Here is a 26623-nt window from a genome sequence, read left to right as displayed (position 1 = left end):
ATATGTGTAATTTGTATGTACTTACTATGTGAAATTGCACAAGATGTTGATGTTTGATCCACTTTAACATTTAAATTTGCATAAATTGTAATTGAGACCTGGATAAGAGGTATATAAGTTCTCTAAATTGGTATTGACAACACAAACATACATGTAATTAAATTATATAAGTACATATATATAAAAATAATACTGTCATGCCTAACCACTACTTCAGGTTTTTCTGCCTATTAGGACCTTGTTGTTATAAGTTCCTTTCTGTTGTTATGTTTTTATTTCTGTAAGAACTTGGTTATTTTACTTTCCTTTGAAACATGATGTTGGTACACCTTGTACTCATTCACAATCAACGTTATTTCCATCTCATGATTCCCTTCCTAATCAAGATCAAGACATTCCATGTACCACGCACATTACCGATTCCACTCCATCTCAAGAGTTAGCATCCTTCCATCCTCTACTTCATGAAGATATTCCTTCCACTCCATCCACTAATATTCCTCAATGTCAAGATAAAATCACTCCATCTCATGGTTCTATTCCCTCCACTCCATTCAATGATCCTATTCCATCTCATGATCCATGCATTCCACTCCATGATCCTCTTCTAAGTCAAGATCAAAGCACCCCTTCATTTTCCTTTCATGATCCCACTCCATCCCAAGATCCTATTATCCCTCATAATCCTCCACATGATCCTATCACACCTATCCAATCCACTCATGAACCCCATCTACCTGGACTAACATCTTGTGTTGGAAATTCTAAGTATCCTATTGAAGAAATAATGTCTCAAGATGTTGGTACACCTTCCACTCATTCGCAATCCAAAATTCCTCCTTCCAAACCTATAGCTTCCCACCATTAATCTTCCAAATCCATTCTAGGTCCTTATCTTCCATCCATTCTAGGTCCCTGTGTTCCACATCTAAATCCTTCATCCCTTCCTTCCATTTTGGGCCCTTACATACATCCATCTACCATATCCATGTTTTCCACTTCAGTCCTTCATGCTCCTAAAGATCAACAAAGGCACACATCCTTGACTTCCTTCCAACATTCACCATCCATACGCTCTCCATCCCACTTACCTTCATGCACCCATACCATAGCCAATGTAAGCAAATTGGATGCTAAACAAAAAATGAATGAAGCCAAAAATCCACAAAAATCCAAGGATAAACATGTCACCTCTAAAAGACATGTCCAAGAAAAGAAAAATCTGATCCAAAGCAAAATAACAAAGCCACAAAGGCTCAAAATAAAAAATGTAAAATTTTTGTGGATCCCGAAGCTACTTAATGTAGCAATGAATCCCAAAGAAAGATTCAAAATGGCATCCAATTTGGCTACTCCAAATGCTTCCCTCATGCATCAATCCAGTATTCCAAATCCATCATCTTCTTCATCCATTTTGGGTCCCTATATCCCAAAATCCCAACTCACGTGTCCTCCACAATTTCCTCCTTATTATCACCATTCAAGGTGTGTGCCAATGATGACCTTTCTGCCTCCTCCATCCACTCACTCACACGCATTCCAACCTAGCATCCATCAACCATGTCTTCCTCCCTCCCACTCCACCCCCTTAATCCAGCCTTTTTCATAAGCCATTCACTATCCTATCAACATCTATGAGAAAATAGCCAAAATTCCTTGGAAAAAAAAAAAAAAAAAAAAGAACACTATCAAGGGATACCATCCACATAAATAGATGCTTGAGTCCTCCCTTCATTCTCCTATCATGTATCCATTGCCTTCCAATTCCGCTTACCCATCCATTCACTTTCCCTTTTTCCACTTGCACTCTACACTGGGGGCAAGCTCCATCCATACCACTCTTCCTTACATATCTTCCATACTTCCATCTACCATTCATTATCCTTTTCCATCTTTGATCTTGAATTTCACTTTTCTTTCATCCATCCATATGCACTTTCCATCCATTATCCTATATACGTCCATAATTCTTCCATATATTTGATCTTGACATGCTATCCATATCTTTCATTCCATAGTCCTTGTCATGTTCATTTAATCCATTTTCCATCCATACTCCTACATGCTTCCTTCCCCCTTTCATATGTCTTTGATCTTGGTTATCCCATCCATCCCATCCCCTTCATATCCCACATTTCATCCATACCCTTCATATCATTATCCCTTTTTCACACCCTCCCTCCCATATCCCTTATTTATTCCGCTTTCCTTCCCATGTTCATGATCAATACTAGAGGCACAATATCAAAATGTTGATACATGCTTTGGAAGAGCACATGCCTTCTCTTCCTCCATATGCTAAGCCTTCATGCCATTTTCCCATTTTCATGCCTCCTTTCCCACCATATCTCCTTCCATTTTCATCCATCCTTTCCTACCATATTTTCTTCCATTTTCCTATCTTTGGTATGGGGCATTTGGACTCCTTTGGAACATGGTCCTTGGTTCCACATTTTTTGATACCATATCATTTGGCCCCTCATATCCTTTTACCATTTCTGTCATCCACCACCTCACGTTGCTTCTCCTCCGTTTACCATACCTTGACTCTCCCTTATCATTGGTTCCATTCAATTCTATCCCACCTTCATTCAGTTCTAATTCTTCCAACTCACTTCAATCAAATTCATACTTCAATCAATTTTCAATTCTTCTAATTCTTTCAAATCAATATCGATCCTACTCCCATCATTTTTCATCCTATCAATATCTATTCTTCCAATATCATCCATGTTCATTCTTCTATCCACCTTAAAAGAAAAAACAAATAAAAAAATAAAAAAAATCTCAATCAATGTGCAATCAATACTAATCCTATCAATCTAATCTTGCAATCTTGTACCATCAATCCTTAATCAGTTCATCAAGTTGACCCAATCAACTGATAATCCATTGATCATATTCAAACATCATTATCATGGGATGAATCCTTCCCAATCCTTGGATGTTCATTACGCTTAGCATTAGCTTTGCCATCCTTAATCGATCATCATCAATCAGTCCATTCATGGGTTTTCAGCTGGACTAGGGGAAAAATGGTGGTTTGCTTTTGGTTTTTTTTGTGCATGCTTGCTTGATTACTTGTATGCATTAGCATTTTTTGCATGTATCATGGTCTTTGCATCCTATTTTCCCAGGAATCATGGTCTTCCTTATCATGGTTTCATAAGGCATATGGTTGTATTAGACCCCTATTTTCACGTACTTGACACATGGTCATCTTGGTTCCTCATACCTTGGTGCATATTGTTAAATACAATATAAAACTTAGGTTGTTCACACCATTGCAGCATAACTCCCTTCCATTTTGAGAGAACATCTGTGTTCTCCTAACCCACATGTCCTCTCAAGGGGGCATACCCTTTCACCTTCATCATCCTTCCTCATCCTTTCATGACTGGGGCATCACACTACTAGTCTTATCCTTTCAGCCACTATATTTTATTCTTCTTTGATATAACATTACTAATGCTATATCAAAGAGGGAAAAATGTAGACACCTAAAATTGTCCAAAACTCATTTTGTGACCAATTAAATAAATATTTATTATTTATTTAATTGCCCTACCTTAATTAAATAAATTTGCATTTATTTAATTACATTTGCATTACCTTGATTTAAATAAACTAAGGTTTATTTAAATCCTAACCTATTCCCACTTGCATCTAACCCTTTTCACTTTAATTAAGTATGTCATTCACTTAATTAATTCCCTCCTAATCCCCCTTGGAATTAAATATTGCATTTAATCCTATTTGAGCACATGGCTCCTACCTTTAACCCTCACCTATCCTTACTAGCCTACCTAACCCATCTTGCTAAATCTACCCACTTCCCTAATCATGCTTGCTTTGCATAATCATCCTAGCTAATCCCCTCTTAATCCTAAGTGTGTTCTCATACATGTGTGAGGAATCCTCACACATGTGTGAGAGATGTTCACACTTTCCTCATCCCTCATGTCTTGCATGCCTCTTGTACACTTGTCCTCTTGCATGAGAGTCAAGGTGTCTCACACATGTGTGAGAAGCCATGCTTTCACAACTCTTGCACACTTGTCCTCTTGCATGAGAATCAAGTTGTTTCACACATGTGTGAGAAGCCATGATTCTCACACCCCTTGATCATGTCACCATCAAAGGTTGCTCACACATGTGTGAGCATATTGCCCCCTTTGAATGGTCAAAACCCTAATCCATGTGGAGTCTACTTGGCCTCCACCTCATTGACACCTCATCGATCCTGAGAGATCTTAGCCCTCCATCTTGCATTCAATCTCAACCATCCGTTGCATCCATTTCCTATGAATGGAGAGCCCTCTCCTCATTTTCACAAGCACTGTCTACCTTATTGTTATGCTACTGGATTTGTGAGGAACCACATCCCATGAGTGATGAAATCATCTCCACTTGATGGTTTCATGAGGTTTGCATAGTGATATTTTGAATGCTTTTATGCTCTTTTTTGATTCATGTTGCTTATTTACATGTCTTCTTTCATATTTTGAGGTTTTGCAAGATAATGTAGGAAGATGCATTAGTTGTTTAGTGTTATTCCTTAGTTACATTTTTATGCAACACAAGTAAGTATGTTGTCCATGGGTCAGAACTTCCAATAGGCAATTTGGAAATGAGTTTTTATGAACACTCGGTATCATCGATTATGTTCTTTTTCTTTTAAAACAACAACACAGCTCAAAAAAAAATTTTAACTGTATGTTGTTGGGAATTGTTAGACATGATTTTATTGGATTTGTTGTGAAGCATTTTAGATATGCCAGTAGTATTTATATTATGTTTATGAGATGAAAATTATATGTGTGAAAATTGGAATTCTATTATTTTAATGATGTTTTTTTTGTCCAATATTGAATTGGAGATTGTTTTCAATGGAAAAGATAGATTTATTATATATTTGTTTGATGATATGTTATTCAAAGCAAGAATATCATATGTGAATTGTATTATTATCTTGGCCAATTCGAAGGATAAGTTTAGTTTGTTATAATAGTAGAAATAAGTAGTATAGTACTATGATTGGTAAATATCATTAAACTGATGTAACAGTTTAGTTATATTTACGAGATCATAATATTGTAGTATTTATTTCTATTTTTAAAATAACCTAAGTTTACATTCAAGTTTGGTAGTAGAAGATGAGATTTTAAAAGATGAAGAATGTAATATCATGAGATATATGACTGTTATTCATTGCATGTGCATTCTTAAAATATCTATTTGATGTGTATTTAAGGATAGCTGTAATGAATGTATATCGAGGTGGCTAAATATCGAATTATTCTATGTAGTTAATTAATTCAATGATAATTTTAAAATGAATTGGGTGGGTTAATTACATATAAAATATGATTGGCCTTACCTATGACTTAAACTAGTAAGGTTAAGTATGAAGAACAAGGCAAGTCTCTATTACGTCATTTCACGAGTACCATAGAGAATTCCACTATGTGTTCTCTATGAGCTTACCATATACGGATGTAGTATCTTAGCACCATAGTGATGACACCTCAGTATATATATGATTCATTTACTAGCTATTCTTAGTGCGAGTTTAATTTTGCCTTACTAAGAAGATGGTTACTTCTTGCATATTAATTTTAAAATTGCACTATGTTATTTGGTTTAGATATCTACATTATGGTTTTATATATGTTTATTCTAACATGTATGCAGGTGGACTACACTTTTCAACTCAGTGTGTACTGAGCCCTCTTTGTGTTGTGTTGCATTTTGTGTGTGTTTCAGGTGTTTCAAGTTGAATAACTAGTGCTCAGGAAGACTGTTGAAGTTACTTCTTGAAACTGAATTTGATACTTGTAGAGTCCATATGTTGGACATAGGCATCTAGGAATGATATTGTTCTTCATTATTGTACTGAACTCAATATGTATTAGTATCATTATGGAAATGTATATGGATGATATCTTATTATATTTTGAGGCCTACGAATTGAGAGTGACTCAATCATTGTTCTTGTTCCTGTAATATGCTGATTAAATAAAATAAAATAAAATTCTATGGTTCTTTATGCTTGTTCATGGTTTCCTAGTTATTGTCTTTGTTTAGTGTAGCATTACATTTGGTATTAGAGTGCACTTAGAATAACCAGGACCCTTGGGTTATAGAATTTTTCTCGTCTTCGATGCATTTTTGATAGTTAATTTTTTTTAGGTTGTTATCATGCCTCCCATCACTAGAGGAGCTCGAGGATGTGACATTCTTGAGGATAACCTTGCTGGTAGAGGGAGAGGTAGGGGTAGGGGCCATGGTAGAGTTCTTAGGCACAAGAGAATTGTTAGGCATGATTAGTTTGATCAGAATGCTGCGGTTGGAAACAACAAGGATAACCAGGAAAATCAAGCTATGGTACTTCAATAGATACTAGAATGTTTCAACAATTTTGACAATAACAACTAGATTCCTAGTGGGGGAGCAAATGTTAGGATACCTCTTGTGTAGGGTATTAACCTTCTTGTAGAGGATGACCCAGTGGCTAGAGCTCAGCTCAAGGATCTTTCCAAGGTAAAAGGGCCATTATTTTATGGTACAAAATAGGGTACAATAGTATTGGTTTGGCTGTTGAATATTGAGCGGTGCTTTATCTTACACCGTTACTTGAGTAATGTGAAAGTAAGATGGATGGTTATGCATTTGAGGGGATTCAATTCCTTGTGGTGGGAACAAGAGTTGGAGAGCTTGGCATTGATATCTCTTTGGTTACTTGGGAGCTCTTTGTAGAGTGTTTCAAGGAGAGTTCATGTCTGAATATTGGTGTCAGGCTTATGCAAAGGAGTTCATTACAATTATGCAGTCTGGCTCTACAGTGGAAGCTTATGAACATAGGTTCTACAAGCTTAAAAAAAAAATTGGCTAGGCAGAAAATGATAAGGCCATGATATAGCATTTTATTAGGGGGCTTATGCCCAAGATCGGGGAGGAAGTGAGAACTTTCAAACTTGTGACTATGCAGGAAGCTTAAGAGTGAGTAAAGCTAATTAAGATGATGTCTAGTTATCATGGGACTTCATAAAAAACCAGCATGGATCTACCTACCCCAAATGTTAGTAAGAATCAAAAGCCTCCTTAGAATAGTTCAAAATTAGGATTTTTAGTTGGGAAATTCAAGAAGAGGAAGTTTGATAAGAACTCCAAGGGTTCAAAATGGCCTAGACCATCTCAACCACCTCAGAGTGTGTAGAGTAATAATCCATCTCCTAGTCTTTCTGGTCAGAACATGGGATTCAGCAAATGTGTTGAGTGTTATCATTGTGGTCAGATAGGTCATTACTAGTCTCAGTGCCCTAACTGGGACAAGTCGAAGGTTGTACCTAAGTCAGGTAGGTTTGTAGTGATAATTGGTGATTCTATCAGGAGCCACCATTTTTTTGCTACCCTGGATCAGAAGCAGGCTGAACATCCGAACACGATTATTGAAGCTCAAGGTAATATTCACGATATGAAAGTATCTATCTTATTTGACTCTGGAGCTAGAGACTCATTTATTTACTCTACTTTTGTTGCATATAGTGGAATTTTTGTGGTTAAGGCAAGGAATAGATGGCAAGTAGAGTTAGCATCATGTTCTAGGGTGAACACTGATATTGTTGCTCCTGACTGTAAGATTCAAATGAAACCTTTTACTACTTCAAAAAACCTTAGGGTTATACCTTTAGGATTGCATGACATAGTTTTGGGAATGGATTAGTTAGAACAACATCAAGCTATTTTGGATTGCAAGGATAAGATAATTTCATGTTTGGATGATGTTGGATCAGCTAGGGTTATTGTTGGAATCAAGAGACCCATCTCTTTGCGGACAATTTCTGCCAAGCGATTGCTAAGGTGTGCTCAAAAAGGCTGCAATTTGTTTGCCATATCGGTAAACAACTTAGAAGATTCCATGGTTAAAGGTTCTTCTCTCAATCATCCAGTCTTGCAGAGTTTTTTGGATGTTTTTGTTGAAGAGATTCCTAGAATACCTTCGAGAAGAGAAATTGATTTTTGGATTGAATGAGTGCCAAGAATGGAACCAATTTCAAATATTCCATACATAATGATAGCTCAAGATCTGGTTGAACTTAAATTTTAGTTGGAGGAGCTTTTGGAGAAAGGTTTAATTTGTCCTAGTGTATCACCTTGGGGTGCTCCAATAATCTTTGTCAAGAAGAAAGATCGCTCCTTGAGACTTTGCATAGACTATAGACAGTTAAAAAAGGTCACTGTTAAGAACAGGTATCCTTTGCCTAGAATTTATGACTTGTTTGATCAAGTCAGGGGTGCCCGAGTCTTTTTGAAGATTGATTTGAAATTCGGGTATCATCAACTTAGAATCCAAGAAGTTGATATTCATAAGACAGCTTTTCGCACCATGTATGGGCACTACAAATTCATAGTAGTACCTTTTGGATTAACAAATGCACCTTATGTCTTTATGAGCCTAATGAATGGTGTGCTTAGAAATTTCCTAGACAAGTTCGTAGTGGTATTTTTGGATGACATTTTGGTGTATTCTAACACTACTGAGGAGCACAACTAGCATTTAGAGAAAGTTTTGGAATGCCTTCGAGGGAAAAAACTATATGCCAATTATTTGAAGCACAAATTCTTCATATCAGAGATTTGTTACTTAGGTCATATTATTTTAGGGGATGGAATTTCTGTAGATCCATACAAAATTTGGGCTATTGTAGATCGGCTAGCACACGTGAATGTGTTCAAGGTTTGAAGTTTCATGGGCTTAGCAAGCTATTACCACAGATTTACGCCCAACTTTTCCAGAATAGCGCATCCTATCACATCTCTTCAGAGAAAAGGGAAGATATTTCTATGGACAAAGGAATGCGAGGAAGCAATTTAAAAACTTAAGGAATGTTTGACCAGTGCACCAATTCTAGAAGTCCTTGATTTAGCTAAGCAGTTCGTGGTTTGTACTGATGTATCTTTGGATGGCATAGGGGAAGTGTTGATGCAAGAAGGATGTGTTATAGCTTATGCATCTAGAAAGGTAAAGAGTCATGAGGTGAATTACCCTACACATATCTCGAACTTGTGGCGATCATGCATGCTTTGACCAAGTGGCAGCATTTTCTTTTTGGTCAACAATTTATGTTACATACTAATCATCGAAGCCTTCAGTATCTTTTCATAGAACCAGAACTCAGTGCTAGACAACGAAGATGGACGGAGTTCCTATGTGAATATGACTTCAAGATTAGTTATGTGCAAGGGAAGGAGAATGTTGTTGTTGATGCACTTAGTAGAAGGTGACATGAATTATCTTCTTTGATCCTAACAGTGGATCTTGAGGATAAGATTTTATAGAACCTTTCTATAGATCATTGGTTTTAGGAGATTAAGGCTGTTATTGGGAGTGGCAACATCTTGGAAGGGCATTTTGAGGGGTATTTTGTAAATTCTAAAGGTTTCCAACTATTTAGAGGGAGTGTATACATTCCTGAGTTGGGTGATTTGAGAAATCTGGTTTTGTTTGAGGCCCATAGAGCACAGTATTTGGATAATCCAGGTGTCGAGAAAATGCATGCTGACCTTAAGGAACATTACTATTGGCCTGGAATGAAGAGAGACATAGCAGATTTTGTGGCTTGATGCTTGGAATGTCAATGGGTTAAGGCTGAACATCAGCACCCTCTGGGACTATTGCAGCCACATAATATTCCAGAATGGAAATGGAACACCATTTCTATAGATTTTATTACTAGATTTCCTATTATAGCTCATAGGCATGATGCTATTATGGTGGTAGTGGACTATTTTTCTAAGGTTGCCCATTTTATTCTAGTTAGATCATCCTATAATGCAGCAATGGTTGCCAAGGTATATATGGAGCAGGTAGTTAAGTTACATGGTATTCCTAAAATGATTGTTTCTGATAGGGATCCAGTGTTTACTTATTCTCTTTGGAGATCCATGCAGCAAGAGTTAGGTACTCAGCTGAATTTTAGTTCAGCTTATCACCAACAGACAGACGAACAAACTAAACGTGTCAACCAAATTCTGGAAGACACGCTTAGGATGTACGTAATGGATAGATAGAATAAATGGGAGGAGTATCTACACTTGGTAGAATTTTCTTGTAATAATGGATATCACGTTCCATAGGTATGGCACCCTTTCAAGCATTGTATGGTAGACCTTGTAGAACACCTCTCAGTTGGGATAATTTGGAGGACATGACTCTTTTAGGACCTGATATGTTGCAAGATTTGGAGCAACAAGTTAAAAGGATCAGAGAGCACCTTATTACTGCTCAGGATAGACAAAGAAAATATGTTGATAAGCATAGAATTGATCATCAATTCTTGGTGGGTGATAAAGTGTTTCTCCGGGTAAGACCGCGTAACAGTCCAATTTGTTATGGAAAGGGATCCAAGTTAGCACCTCGATTCATGGGTCCTTTTCAAATTCTAGAATAGATTGGACCTATTGCCTATAAACTTGCCTTACCACTGAGTATTTCACTCATTCATAATGTATTTCATGTTTCAATTTTGCATAAGTATATACCTGATATTGCTCACATGCTTGATTGGAAAAATTTGCAATTTATGGATGGTCAAATCATGCTGGAACTAGTGCAGATCACACAAAGCAGAAGTATGAGTTTAAGAGGGAGACAAATAAGGTAGGTAAAGGTCCTATGGGACCCCAATGATGAAAGATTTTCTACCTGGGAGGACGCTAAAATGATGAGAGTAGCTCATCCGTTCTCGTTTACTGACTTCCAGGAGAAAGTCAAATCCTAGCAGGGGAGGGTGTCATGCCTGACCACTACTTTAGGTTTTTCTACCTATTAGGACCTTGTTGTTATAACTTCCTTTCTATTGTTATGTTTTTATTTCTATAAGAACTTGATTATTTTACTTTCCTTTGAAACACGAGACTTATGCTGAATGTATTTTCTGTTTTAAACTATGTTGTCAGCAGTGATGGTGATTTAGGATTTTAAGATTTCAAACTAGTATATAAATAATTTCATGTTGATTGGGTAATGATTATGTTTATTATGTTTTAAGTCATTGTAAACTGCATTGTGTGTTTGTATACTTTGGAAAGAGAGTAAATATATTGTTTGTTAACTTGACATTGCAAATACATTTGTATGATAATATGGTGTATGCATTTAGAACTTGTCATTGTACTTTCATATACATGATTGAGAAGGGATGAAATTATTGCATTAGATTTGTTTTTCTGTATAGCATATAGGCATGTGTTGTAAAGGGATTAAATACTTTATAATGCATATACCATTGAGATGGTTTTAATTACATAACTTATATTCATTTTGTTTTAAAGGGTTTAGGAAACCGCAGTTTGCATTGCATATATATATACATATTTTAAAAGGGTCTAAACACCCTAAGTTGAGGTTGGCATAAACATTTTCTATTTTTTAAAAAGGGTTTAATCACCCCTTAAGCATTATGTAACCCTAAATGGGTATTAAATGCCATGAAAGAGGAAACAAATTCACTGTGTTGAAAGCCAAATTCATGGCAGTGATTTTGACACTACCGAATACATGGCTCTGTGATTCTTGATGGGTATTGAATGCTCGTTTATGAGGAATAATGGAACTTAAGATTTGGTTGGCCATTTCTTGTTGCTTGTTGGGTTTTTTGCAGAATTTGGGCCAGAAACTTGGCTGCATTGCTCTGTTTGGTTTAACATCTGTCATCTTGTTGCTGAGGTATCGACATAATGAAGGGTGTTGGTTGGAAGGGAAACATGCATATTTTTTTAAGCTCGATGGAGTTACTCATCAATAGTTGTCTATTGTTGTTTTTGGGTTCTTGTACTTCACTCCATTGTGAAGTCATTTGCGAGTTATATGTATATGCCATGTGAAGATTTTTACCTGATTTGACTCAGCTTTTGGGGCTTTGGCATCAAGTTGAATTGTAGAGCATTTTCCATCTTTAGTTTTCACATAGGGGATATTTCTTACCCTACTCTCTCTCTGTTTATAGTTTCATTGTGATATTGATTAGCATGTTGTAACTGGTTATCAGTTTTACATGATGTTTATTTACACTCAAGGATGGGAATATGCAGAGCATAGCACAATGTGCAATGCTTAACTCTATATATATTCACCTTTGAATGTGGAGTTATGGGGATATTAATTTGGATGTTGCTACATGTATATTTAATTGGGTTTTTCCCCAAACATGTTTTTTCCAGCAAGTTGAGTCCCGTGAGAAACCCATGGCTGTGACAGTTCACTTGTTGGCTCTTGTGTAATAACAAATAAGTTTTGGGCTCCCATTGGGATGAGCTCTATGAGAACCCATATCTCAAGCTCACTTGGTATTTTATAGTAAAATGTGAGTGGCTCAGCCTCAGTCTTGATTTTGCTTTAACTTACCGGCTCATGACCGCAGTCGAGGGTAGAGGCATTTTGTCAAATAGTTAGTATGAAACCAAAACAATGTTAAATTAACATGTTATTAGCATAACATCTTTATGGTTATTGAATTTTTGAAAATTTACATGTATAACAGCCGATACACTGTCTGAAATTGTAGAATTGTTCAAATTCCTTTATATCAGTTCAGGAGGTTGCGTAAACTAGTAATAGGTTATTTGGTGTTGCCTGTAGTTATTGTTATTTTAGACATTCTAAATAGTAAGTATGTTTTCCATGGGTCAGAACTTGCAATTGGCAATTTGGAAATGAGCTTGTATGAACACTTGATATCATTGATTATGTTCTTTTTGTTTTAAAACAACAACACAGCTCAAAAAAAAATTTAACTGTATGCTGTTGGGAATTGTTAGACATGATTTTATTGGATTTGTTGTGAAGCATTTTAGATATGCCAGTAGTATTTATATTATATTTTTGAGATGAAAATTATATGTGTGCAAATTGGAATTCTATTATTTTAATGATGTTTTTTCTGTCAAATATTGAATTGGAGATTGTTTTCAATGGAAAAGATAGATTTATGATATATGTGTTTGATGATATGTTATTCAAAGCTAGAATGTCATATGTGCTTGTATTATTATCTTGGCCAATTCGAAGGATAAGTTTAGTTTTTTATAATAGTAGAAATAAGTAGTATAGTACTACGACTGGTAAATATCATTAAACTGATGTAACAGTTTAGTTATATTTACGAGATCGTAATATTGTAGTATTTATTTCTATTGTTAAAATAACCTAACTTTACTTTGAAGTTTGGTAGTAGAAGATGAGATTTTAAAAGATGAAGAATGTAATATCATGAGAAATATGATTGTTATTCGTTGCATGTGCATTCTTAGAATATCTATTTGATATGTATTTTAAGGATAGCTATAATGAATGTATATCGAGGTGGCTGAATATCAAATTATTCTATTCAGTTAATTAATTCAGTTATAATTTTAAAATGAATTGGGTGGGTTAATTACATATAAAAGATAATTGGCCTTACCTATGACTTAAACCAGTAAGGTTAAGTAAGGAGAACAAGGTAAGTCTCTATTAAGTCATTTCACGAGTACCATAGAGAATTCCACTATGTGTTCTCTATGAGCTTACCATATACGAATGTAGTATCTTAGCACCATAGTGATGACACCTCAGTATATATATGATTCATTTAATAGCTATTCTTGGTGCAAGTTTAATTTTGCCTTGTTAAGAAGATGGTTACTTCTTGCATATTAATTTTAAAATTGCACTATGTTATTTGGTTTAGATATCTACATTATGGTTTTATATATGTTTATTCTAACATGTATGCAGGTGGACTACACTTTTCAACTCAGTGTGTACTGAGCCCTCTTTGTGTTGTGTTGCATTTTGTGTGTGTTTCAGGTGTTTCAAGTTGAATAACTAGTGCTTAGGAAGACTATTGAAGTTACTTCTTGAAATTGAATTTCATACTTGTAGAGTCCATATGTTGGACATAGGCATCTAAGAATGATATTTTTCTTCATTATTGTGTTGAACTCAATATGTATTATTATCATTATGGAAATGTATATGGATGATATCTTATTATATTTTGAGGCCTACGAATTGAGAGTGACTCAATCATTGTTCTTGTTCTTGTAATATGATGATTAAATAAAATAAAATAAAATTCTATGGTTCTTTACACTTGTTCATGGTTTCCTAGTTATTGTGTTTGTTTAGTGTAGCATTACATTTGGTATTAGAGCGCAGTTAGAATAACCAGGACCCTTGGTTTATAGGATTTTTCTCGTCTTCGATGACTTTTTGATAGTTAATTATTTTTAGGTTTTTATCATGCCTCCCATAACCAGAGAATTGTTAGGGATGATCAGTTTGATCAGAATGCTGGGGTTGGAAACAACCAGGATAACTAGGAAAATCAAGCTATGGTACTTCAATAGATACTAGAATGTTTCAAAAATTTTGAGAATAACAACTAGATTCCTAGTGGGGGAGCGAATGTTAGGATACCTCTTGTGTAGGGTATTAACCTTCCTATAGAGGATGACCCAATGGCTAGAGCTCAGATCAAGGATCTTTCCAAGGTAAAAGGGCCATTATTTTATGGTACAAAATAGGGTACAATAGTATTGGTTTGGCTGCTGAATATTGAGCGGTGCTTTATCTTACATCGTTACTTGAGTAATGTTAAAGTAAGATGGATGGTTATGCATTTGAGGGGATTCAATTCCTTGTGGTGGGAACAAGAGTTGGAGAAGCTTGGCATTGATATCTCTTTAGTTACTTGGGAGCTCTTTGTAGAGCATTTCAAGGAGAGGTTCATGTCTAAAAATTGCCGTCAGGCTTGTGCAGAGAAGTTCTTTCAAATTATGCAGTCTGGCTCTACAGTGGAAGCTTATGAACATAGGATCTACAAGCTTTAAAAAAAATTTGGCTAGGCAGAAAATGATAAGGCCATGATATAGCATTTTATCAGGGGGCTTATGCCCAAGATCAAGGAGGAAGTGAAAACTTTCAAACCTGTTTCTATGTAGGAAGCTTCGGAGTGAGCAAAGCTAATTAAGATGACATCTAGTTATCATGGGACTTCATACAAAACCAGCATGGATCTACCTACCCCAAATGTTAGTAAGAATCAAAAGCCTCCTTAAAATAGTTAAAAATTAGGATTTTTAGTTGGGAAATTCAAGAAGAGGAAGTTTGATAAGAACTCCAAGGGTTCAGAACGGCCTAGACCATCTCAACCACCTTAGAGTGTGCAAAGTAATAATCCATCTCCTAGTCTTTCTGGTCTGAAAATGGGATTCAAGAAATCTGTTGAGTGTTATCATTGTGGTCAGATAGGTCATTACCAGTCTCAGTGCCCTAACTGGGACAAGACAAAGGTTGGACCTAAGTCAGCTAGGTTTGTAGTGACAGTTAGTGATTCTGCCAGGAACCATCATGTTTTTGCTACCCTGGATTAGAAGCAGGCCGAACATCAAAACACAGTTATTGAAGCTCAAGGTAATACTCAAGGTATGAAAGTATCTATCTTATTTGACTCTGGAGCTACAGACTCATTTATTTACTCTACTTTTGTTGCATATAGTGGAATTCTTGTGGTTAAGGCAAGGAATAGATGGCAAGTAGAGTTAGCGTCATGTTCTAGGGTGAATGCTGATATTGTTGCTACTGACTGTAAGATTCAAATGAAACCTTTTACTACTTCAAAAAACCTTAGGGTTATACCTTTAGGATCACATGACATAGTTTTGGGAACGAATTAGTTAGAACAACATCAAGCTATTTTGGATTGCAAGGATAAGACAATTTCTTGTTTGGATGATGTTCGATCGGCTAGGGTTATTGCTAGAATCAAGAGACCCATCTCTTTGCGGACAATTTTTTCCAAGCAATTGGCAAGGTGTAATTGAAAAGGCTGCAATTTGTTTGCCATATCGGTAAACAACTTAGAAGATTCCATGGTTAAAGGTTCTTCTCTCAATCATCCAGTCTTGTAGAGTTTTTTGGATGTTTTTGTTGAAGAGATTCCTAGAATACCTTCGAGAAGAGAAATTGATTTTTGGATCGAATTAGTGCCAAGAATAGAACCAATTTCCAAGATTCCATACATAATGATAGCTCAAGAGCTGGTTGAACTTAAATTTCAATTGGAGGAACTTTTGAAGAAAGGTTTAATTCATCCTAGTGTATCACCCTGGGGTGCTCCAGTAATCTTTGTCAAGAAGAAAGACGGCTCCTTGAGACTTTGCATAGAGTATAGATAGTTAAAAAAGGTCACTATTAAGAATAGGTATCCCTTGCCTAGAATTGATGACTTGTTTGATCAAGTCAAGGGTGCCCGAGTCTTTTCGAAGATTGATTTGAAATCTAGGTATCATCAACTTAGAATATAGGAAGTTGATATTCATAAGACAGCTTTTTGCACCATGTATGGGCACTATAAATTCATAGTAGTACCTTTTGGGTAAACAAATGCACCTTATGTCTTTATGAGCCTAATGAATGGTGTGCTTAGAACTTTCCTAGACAAGTTCGTAGTGGTATTTCTGGATGATATTTTGGTGTATTCTGACACTATTAAGGAGCACACCCAGCATTTAGAGCAAGTTTTGGAATGCCTTCGAGGGAAAAAACTATATGCCAATCATTTGAAGCATGAATTCTTCAAATCAGAGATTTTTTAATTAGGTCATATCATTTTAGGGGATGGAATTTCTGTAGATCCATCCAAAATTTGGGCTATTGTAGATTGGCCAGCACCTATGAATGTGTCCAAGGTTCATAGTTTCATGGGCTTAGCAAGCTATTACCGCAGATTTATGTCCAACTTTTCCAGAATAGCGCATCCTACAACATCTATTTCGAGAAAAGGGAAGATATTTTTGTGGATAGAGGAATGCGAGGAAGCATTTCAAAAACTTAAGGAATGTTTGACCAGTGCACCAATTCTGGCAGTCCCTGATTGAGCTAAGGAGTTCATGGTTTGTACTGATGCATCTTTGGATGGCATAGGGGAAGTGTTGATGCAAGAAGGATGTGTTATAGCTTATGAGTCTAGAAAGCTAAAGAGTCATGAGGTGAATTACCCTACTCATGATCTCAAACTTGTGGCGATCATGCATGCTTTGACCAAGTGGCATCATTTTCTTTTGGGTCAACAATTTGAGTTACATACTAATCACCGAAGCCTTCAATATCTTTTCACACAACCAGAACTCAACGCTAGACAGTGAAGATGGATGGAGTTCCTATGTGAATATGACTTTGAGATTAGTTACGTGCAAGGGAAGGAGAACATTGTTGCTGATGCACTTAGCAGAAGGCGACATGAATTATCTTCTTTGATCCTAACAGTGGATCTTAAGGATAAGATTTTACAAAACCTTTCTATAGATCATTGGTTTCAAGAGATTAAGGTTGTTATTGGTAGTGGAAACATCTTGGAGGGGCATTTTGAGGGGTATTTAGTAAATTCTGAAGGTTTACTGCTATTTAGAGGGAGTGTATACATTCCTGAGTTGGGTGATTTGAGAAATCTGGTTTTGTTTGAGGCCCACAAAGCATTGTATTTGGCTAACCTAGGTGTCAAGAAAATGCATGCTGACCTTAAGTAGCATTACTATTGGCCTGGAATGAAGAGAGACATAGAAGATTTTGTGGCTCGATGCTTGGAATGTCAACAGGTTAAGGCTAAACATCAGCACCCTATGATACTATTGCAACCACATAATATTCCAGAATGGAAATGGAACACCATTTCTATAGATTTTGTTACTGGATTGCCTATTATAGCTCATAGGCATGATGCTATTATGGTGGTAGTGGACTATTTTTCTAACGTTGCCCATTTTATCCTAGTTAGATCATCCTATAATGCAACAATGGTTGCCAAGGTATATATGGAGTAGGTAGTTAAGTTACATGGTATTCCTAAAATGATTATTTCTAATAGGGATCTAGTGTTTACTTCTTCTCTTTGGAGATCCATGTAGTGAGAGTTAGGTACTCAGCTAAATTTTAGTTCAGCTTATCACCCAGAGATAGACGGACAAACCAAACGTGTCAACCAATTTCTTGAAGATATGCTTAGGATGTATGTAATGGATAGACAAAATAAATGGGAGGAGTATCTACACTTGGTAGAATTCGCTTATAATAATGGATATCACGTTCCATAGGAATGGCACCCTTTCAAGCATTGTATGGTAGACCTTGTAGACCACCTCTTAGTTGGGATGATTTGGAGGACAAGACTCTTTTAGGACCTGATATGTTGCAAGATTTGAAGCAGCAAGTTAAAAGGATCAGAGAGCACCTTATTACTGCTCAGGATAGACAGAGGAAATATGGTGATAAGCATAGAATTGATCGTCAATTCTTGGTGGGTGATAAAGTGTTTCTCCGGGTAAGACTGCATAAGAGTCCAATTTGTTATGGAAAGGGATCTAAGTTAGCACCTCGATTCGTGGGTCCATTAGAAATTCTAGAACGAATTGGACCTGTTGCCTATAAACTTTCCTTACCACTAAGTCTTTCACTCATTCATATTGTATTTCATGTTTCAGTTTTGCATAAGTATATGCCTGATATTGCTCACATGCTTGGTTCAAAAAATTTGCACATTATGGATGGTCAAATCATGCTAGAACCAGTGTAGATCACACAAAGCAGAAGTATGAGTTTAAGAGGGAGAGAAATAAGGTAGGTAAAGGTCCTATGGGACCCCAATGATGAAACATTTGCTACCTGGGAGAACGCTGAAATGATGAGAGCAACTCATCTATTCTCGTTTACTAACTTCCAGGAGAAAGTCAAATCCTAGTGGGGGAGGGTGTCATGCCTGACCACTACTTCAGGTTTTTCTGCCTATTAGGACCTTTTTGTTATAACTTCCTTTCTGTTGTTATGTTTTTATTTCTATAAGAACTTGGTTATTTTACTTTCCTTTGAAACACGAGACTTATGCTGAATGTATTTTCTATTTTAAACTATGTTGTCAGCAGTGATGGTGATTTAGGATTTTAAGATTTGAAACTAGTATATAAATAATTTAATGTTGATTGGGTAATGATTATGTTTATTATGTTTTAAGTCATTGTAAACTACATTCTGTGTTTGTATACTTTGGAAAGAAATTAAATATATTGTGTGTTAACTTGACATTGCAAATACATTTGTATGATAATATGTTGTATGCATTTAGAACTTGTCATTGTACTTTCATATACGTGATTGAGAAGGGATGGAATTATAGCATTAGATTTGTTTTTTTGTATAACATATAGGCATGTGTTGTAAAGGGATTAAATACTTTATAATGCATATACCCTTGAGATGGCTTTAATTACATAACTTATATTCATTTTATTTTAAAGGGTTTAAGAAACCGTAGTTTGCATTGCATATATATATACATATTTTAAAAGGGTCTAAACACCCTAAGTTGAGGTTGGCATAAACATTTTCTATTTTAAAAAAAGGCTTTAATTACCCCTTAAGCATTATGTAACCCTAAATGGGTATCGAATGCCATGAAAGAGGAAACAAATTCATTGTGTTGAAAGCCAAATTCATGGCGGTGATTTTGACACTACCGAATACACAGCTCTATGATTCTTGATGGGTATTGAATGCTCGTTTATGAGGAATAATGGCACTTAAGGTTTGGTTGGCCATTTCTTGTTGCGTGTTGGGTTTTTTGCAAAATATGGGCCAGAAAATTGGCTGCATTGCTCTGTTTGATTTAACATCTATGATCTTGTTGCTGAGGTATCGACATAATGAAGGGTGTTGGTTGGAAGGGAAACTTGCATTTTTGGTTAAGCTCGATTGAGTTACTCATCAAGAGTTGTCTGTTGTTGTTTTTGGGTTCTTGTACTTCACTCCATTGTGAAGTCATTTGCGAGTTATATGTATATGCTGTGTGAAGATTTTTACCTGATTTGACTTAGCTTTTGGGGCTTTGGCATCAAGTTGAATTGCAGAGCATTTTCCATCTTCAGTTTTCACGTAGGGGCACTTTCTTACCCTACTCTCTCTCCATTTATAGTTTCATTGTGATATTGATTAGCATGTTGTAACTAGTTATTAGTTTTACATGATGTTTATTTACACTCAAGGATGGGTATATGCAGAGCATAGCACAATGTGCAATGCTTAACTTTGTATATATTCATCTTTGAATATGGAGTTATGGAGATATTAATTTGGATTTTGCTATATGTATATTTAATTGGGTTTTGCCCCAAACATGTGTTTTCCAGCGAGTTGAGTCCCATGAGAAACCCATGGTTGCGACAGTTAGCTTGCTGGCTCATGGGTAATAGCAAATAATTTTTGGGCTCCCATTGGGATGAGCTCTATGAGAACCCATATCTCAAGCTCACTTGGTATTTTATAGTAAAATGTGAGTGGCTCAGCCTCAGTCTTGAGTTTTCTTTAAATTACCGGCTCATGACCGCAGTCGAGGGTAGAGGCATTTTGTCGAATAGTTAGTATGAAACCAAAACAATGTTAAATTAAGATGTTATTAGCATAACATCTTTATGTTTATTGAATGTTTGAAAATTTACATGTATATCAGTCGATACATTGTCTGAACATTGTGGAATGGTTCGAATTCCTTTATATCAGTTCATGAGGTTACGTAAACTGGTAATAGGTTATTTGGTGTCGCATCTACTTATTAGTATTTCAAAGATTCTAAATAGTAAGTATGTTTTCCACGGGTCAGAAGTTGCAATTGGGAATTTGGAAATCAGCTTGTATGAACACTCGGTATCATTGATTATTTTCTTTTTGTTTTAAAACAACAACACAGCTCGAATTTTTTTTTAACTGTATGCTGTTGGGAATTGTTAGACATGATTTTATTGGATTTTTTGTGAAGCATTTTAGATATGCTAGTAGTATTTATATTATATTTTTGAGATGAAAATTATATGTGTGCAAATTGGAATTCTATTATTTTAATGATGTTTTTTCTGTCAAATATTGAATTGGAGATTATTTTCAATGGAAAAGATGGATTTATGATATATGTGTTTGATGATATGTTATTCAAAGCAAGAATGTCATATGTGCTTGTATTATTATCTTGGCCAATTCGAAGGATAAGTTTAGTTTGTTATAACAGTAGAAATAAGTAGTATAGTACTACGACTGGTAAATATCATTAAACTGATGTAACAGTTTAGTTATGTTTACGAGATCGTAATATTGTAGTATTTATTTCTATTGTTAAAATAACCTAAGTTTACTTTGAAGTTTGGTAGTAGAAGATGAGATTTTAAAAGATGAAGAATGTAATATCATGAGAAATATGATTGTTATTCATTGCATGTGCATTCTTAGAATATCTGTTTGATGTGTATTTTAAGGATAGCTATAGTGAATGTATATCAAGGTGGCTGAATATCAAATTATTCTATTCAGTTAATTAATTGAGTGATAATTTTAAAATGAATTGGGTGGGTTAATTACATATAAAAGATAATTGGCCTTACCTATGACTTAAACCAGTAAGGTTAAGTACGGAGAACAAGGTAAGTCTCTATTACGTCATTTCACAAGTACCATAGAGAATCCCACTATGTGTTGTCTATGAGCTTACCATATATGGATGTAGTATCTTAGGACCATAGTGATGACACCTCAGTATATATATGATTCATTTACTAGCTATTCTTAGTGCGAGTTTAATTTTGCCTTGTTAAGAAGATGGTTACTTCTTGCATATTAATTTTAAAATTGCACTATGTTATTTGGTTTAGATATCTGCATTATGGTTTTATATATGTTTATTCTAACATGTATGCAGGTGGACTATGTTTTTCAACTCAGTGTGTACTGAGCCCTCTTTGTGTTGTGTTGCATTTTGTGTGTGTTTCAGGTGTTTCAAGTTGAATAACTAGTGCTAAGGAAGACTGTTGAAGTTACTTCTTGAAACTAAATTTGATACTTGTAGAGTCCATATGTTGGACATAGGCATCTAAGAATGATATTGTTCTTCATTATTGTACTAAACTCAATATGTATTAGTATCATTATGGAAATGTATATGGATGATATCTTCTTATATTTTGAGGCCTACGAATTGAGAGTGACTCAATCATTGTTCTTGTTCATGTAATATGATGATTATATAAATAAAAAATTTCTATGGTTCTTTATGCTTGTTCATGGTTTCCTAGTTATTGTCTTTGTTTAGTGTAGCATTACAAATACAATAATGAAAAAACTTACATGTGTTTGATTTAAATGTACTCATCCCAATGTACCATCTGCATCCTCTCTCTTTTGCAATGCATCTATGATTGTCTCGTGCTCATCCATTGAAATTGTACATAATACCTTATTGGCGGGTCTCCCTTTGTATCTTTCTAATTTGATATTTGTTGCCACAACGAAATTAGAATAGTGTAAAATCTTCTTTTTTGTTTGGTAGTCTTCAAATGCTGGCAAACCATTTCTTCTTGTTAGGTATCTATGTAACCAGGTGCCAGCTACAATGACAGATTTGATTGGATACTCAAAACCATCATTGTCTACTTGATGACATGTCAATTTTTTCTTAGGTTCCACACATCTAGATAGCCAATACTCAGTCTGTTCATCATTATCACTAGGTACAATAACAACATAAACATGTCCTACAAGATAAGATAAAGTATAGAAACAAATTAATCACATGAGTGTACATATGCAAATTAGATAAATTGAAGCATGAGATCAGAAAAAAATCTAATTAAATTGTACATACCAGGTTCTATGAGGTCTGAAATATGATCAAAGTCTTCTGATGCAAAAGTAACATTTTGGCTCTCATTTACTATATCATCTTCAAAGTGCATGTTAGTAGGTGCTAATGATCATTTTTGCCAATTTTCAACCCATTCTATATTCTCACAGTCTTCCCATTCACCTGCAAGACAAAATTGACAAAAACAAGCAAGCTCCCTAGTCCATATAGTCCAAGTGTTAGAATTTGAACTCCTAAATGAATGCCATTTAGCTAACGCACTAATTGTATCACAATCATATCTTGATGGGATATTATTTTTTTCAACTAGTTAGAAGAAACGTTTAATTTTAGAGTTCTGACTTGATCCCATGTATAAATATTTGTTACACCATTCGACAATCTCATGTGCATTTTTCAATTTAACTTTTTTCTCAAATTTTAATTTCTCTCTACTAAGGGCTCTCTTCATGCATGCACTAGCCCCATCATGTTCTCCTTACCATGTCTAGCCTCAAAAAAACTCCACACATGTTCGATGTTAGTTTGCCTATGTGTCCTACTCAACCAATAGAACATTCTAGCATTCTTGAATTATCCTGTACAATTATCTGACCATATCCAATGTTGTGTTATTTGAATTTGTCTCTCTTTTAAATTATCATAAAAGACCTTGAAACAATATTGGACAAACTTAGATGAATGGAGTTTATTATCAATTAAATAAAAATGGTACTCTCTCAATATTTTTTGATCCTCATCTATACTATCAGGTGCATGCATATAAACTATATGAACATAAATTGTTACTTGCACTGATTTATAATATTGTGGTTGTACCTCTTCTTGAGGTGCAAGCATGTAGTTCTCTGCAAAGTCAACAATTGAAAGTATAGTATCAATTGAAAATGTATTCTTACATATGTGAAATTTTCCATCAAGCCATCTAGAATATTGAGAGTGTTTAACATATTTTGGTATGATCACACTCTTAAACTCATCCATAAATGCATGACAAATAACTTTATCTGTAACTAGATCAAACCTTTTTCCAATCTTCCCATCGTTCAATGGATATTCAATAGTTTTGAATCTTTTTATCTCAACTAATTGTTGTGCAAAAATAGTCAAAGCTTTTTCATGCACACATTCATCTAACAAAGAAAAATTGCCACAGACATCACATGTATTAGAAAGACATGCATTGAAAAGAAAGTATTGATCATTAGGTGGCTTACAAAACAAACCTGATATGAAATCTTTTATAGTTTGAGGTGGTATTTTTATACCACATTCTTGTAACATTTCTTTACTATGCATTGTACCATGTATAGATCGAAATACATCATAATGGTAACAAAATTGAATATGAGTTTTACAACAACATGTGATTCTTTCCTTGTTAATCCTTACATACCATGGTTTACACTTTTCAAAAGATCTTTGACTAATGGTAATATTTAATACCTTACCATCTACAATTTTTTTAAACAATTCAGTTTGAGTCATGTCCAAAAGGTGTTTAGGATGTGGATCACATATTTTTGACCCAATTCTTAATTTAAGAACATCTCTTGAATTAGGTGATACTCTTGTATTATCATGCCAAAAAATTTCAATCAAACTTTTGACTTCACTAGTAAGTTTCATATCACATCTCGGGAGTCTACCACTAGAAGTCCATAAAATATTTGTTGGATCACATTCAAAGTTAACCCTTCTCTTTACAACTCTTTCTAAAGTCTTATGATTTACATTAAGATATCCAAATATGTTGCTAATCAATCTTTTGTTAGATGTTGATTTGTTAACTAAAGCTATTGTTATTGCTCATCATGCTACATTCTTATCTTTAGACCAACTTCTTTTTCGATAACATCAAAGGCACTAGCAATAGTGGATACAACTTGTTCTAAAGACTCATTTTTATTCTTGGGTTTTGCATACATTCCCAATCTTCTCATTACTTTTCTCATTTTAGACATTTTAATTAGTTGCAACATTAGCTGACATTGAAACCCAAATTTCTTATTATAAAAAAAATGCCTATACAATCTATTAGCATGTGTCCTAATTTGTCTCCATGAAACCAATCTCTCAATATCATCTAACACATCATTAGGAATATGAAAATTATGTTCAGACACTTTACTATCATCCTGACATTTTTGTTCAGTAGTTGGTGTTTCTATCTCTACATTCATGCAATTTTTATTTTCAGACACTTTACTATTTTCACTGTTATTTGGGATTTGAATATCATTTTCAAATTTTCTTGGTATTTCTTTTGGGGCAGGCATTTCAATTGGAGTGTTTTGTGCATGATCGTTTGAAAATTTTTTCTCATGAAGAAAATCTAAATCATTTAAATCATAACCTACTTCTAAAAACTCACCAATATCATCACGAGAGAAAATTTGAGGGTTTGGAGACACACCTATATTGAATGCATGATTAGAATGTGCACCTGAATTTTCTTGTATTGGGTTCTCTTTTTTGATCTCTTCATCCATTGTGGTATCCTCAATGTCTTTCTCCTTTGAAACATTCTTCAAGTCTAATTCTCTGTCTTCTCTCTCATTGACGTCGTGCTTCATTCTCTTTATTTGTTGCAATCTCCTCATCTATTAGAACTTTTACTTTCTTCTTTCTTCATTGTTTTGATCCCATGTTTGCACCAATTTTAAATTTGAATTAGTAGCTTGCAAATTGTATAAGAGGAAAAAAAAGTAGAATAAACATGATAGAATTCGTTGTTGCAGATTGAAACTATTATTTAATCATTTCAATCATTGAAACTCGGTCTGTGGGGCAGCTTTTGGGACCCAATGGGTACATTAGAAATGGGTACCCAATTTTTTTAAAATCAGGCACCCAATTTTTTAAATATCAAGTACACATTTACAAATCAGGTACCTAATTTTTCAAAGAATCGGGTACCTAATTTTTAAATGGTCAGGTACAACGGTTCAAAGCAATTACGCACCCAATTTTTGAATTACAAATCGGGTGCCCGATTCTTGAAACATGAGCGAGAATTTGCTATGGCTTTCGACTTTTGCATTGAGTTTTGCCTTGGGGAAAGGCATGGCATAGGCTTGGTCCCACCAAGCCATGCCTTTATGATCATTTTTTTCTAAGGCATTTAATCGATAATTTCTAGTATTGTCGTAATTTTTTTATAGTCATTCTCATTGAATTTTTTGATGGGACAAAAACCCATTATAGTTCTTATTGTTCTAAATCCAAAAATGTAAATTTTATAGTGTTATTAGTTTATTTTCTATTTTTCCATTATTTATTAATCAAAACTATCTCCTAAATGTTGAAAAGTGACATTCACTAAAACTTTAATAACTTTTTTATTTTATAATTTTTCTTAAATTAATTTATATGTCATCAATCTACATACAATTCTTTTGATGTTAAAAAAAAAATTTGAAAAAAGTGAGATTTTGATCAAATTATGTGGTACGTACACGAGAGGTTTTAAAATTTACCTTTATAGCCAATTAATAATTGATAATAATAAAATTATTCAATAAAAAATTAAGGAAAAATATTATCATCTATCTTAGGTGTATTAGGTAACTCCTTTTAAAAGGATTTGCAAAAATTCATTTATTTGTGTCAAATTATGGTGTCCATACACGAGCATGGTATGGTCCTAAAACAAACATTTTGAAAAAGTGGTTTTTAAAGATCTATACCAAAAAAAATAATCTATCATATGGGTAAACAAATAAATTACATATTCAAAAACTAGATTCTGAAGACGAAAATTTTTATTTATGGAGTTTTTTTTATATTCAATCTCTAAATACTTCAAATTTTGACATCAATTGACAAAAAAATTTAAAAATAGGAAAAACACTTCCACTTTTTGGCCAAAAGTGAGATCCAACTTCTTGCATTGAACCATA

This window comes from Cupressus sempervirens, chromosome 2 (genome assembly GCF_028749045.1).
Source record: "Cupressus sempervirens isolate cs-2001-9-10 chromosome 2, ASM2874904v1, whole genome shotgun sequence".
In the NCBI taxonomy this organism is placed as follows: domain Eukaryota; kingdom Viridiplantae; phylum Streptophyta; class Pinopsida; order Cupressales; family Cupressaceae; genus Cupressus; species Cupressus sempervirens.
The sequence above is the reverse complement of the archived record's forward strand: the minus strand, read 5'-3'. Positions refer to the sequence as shown.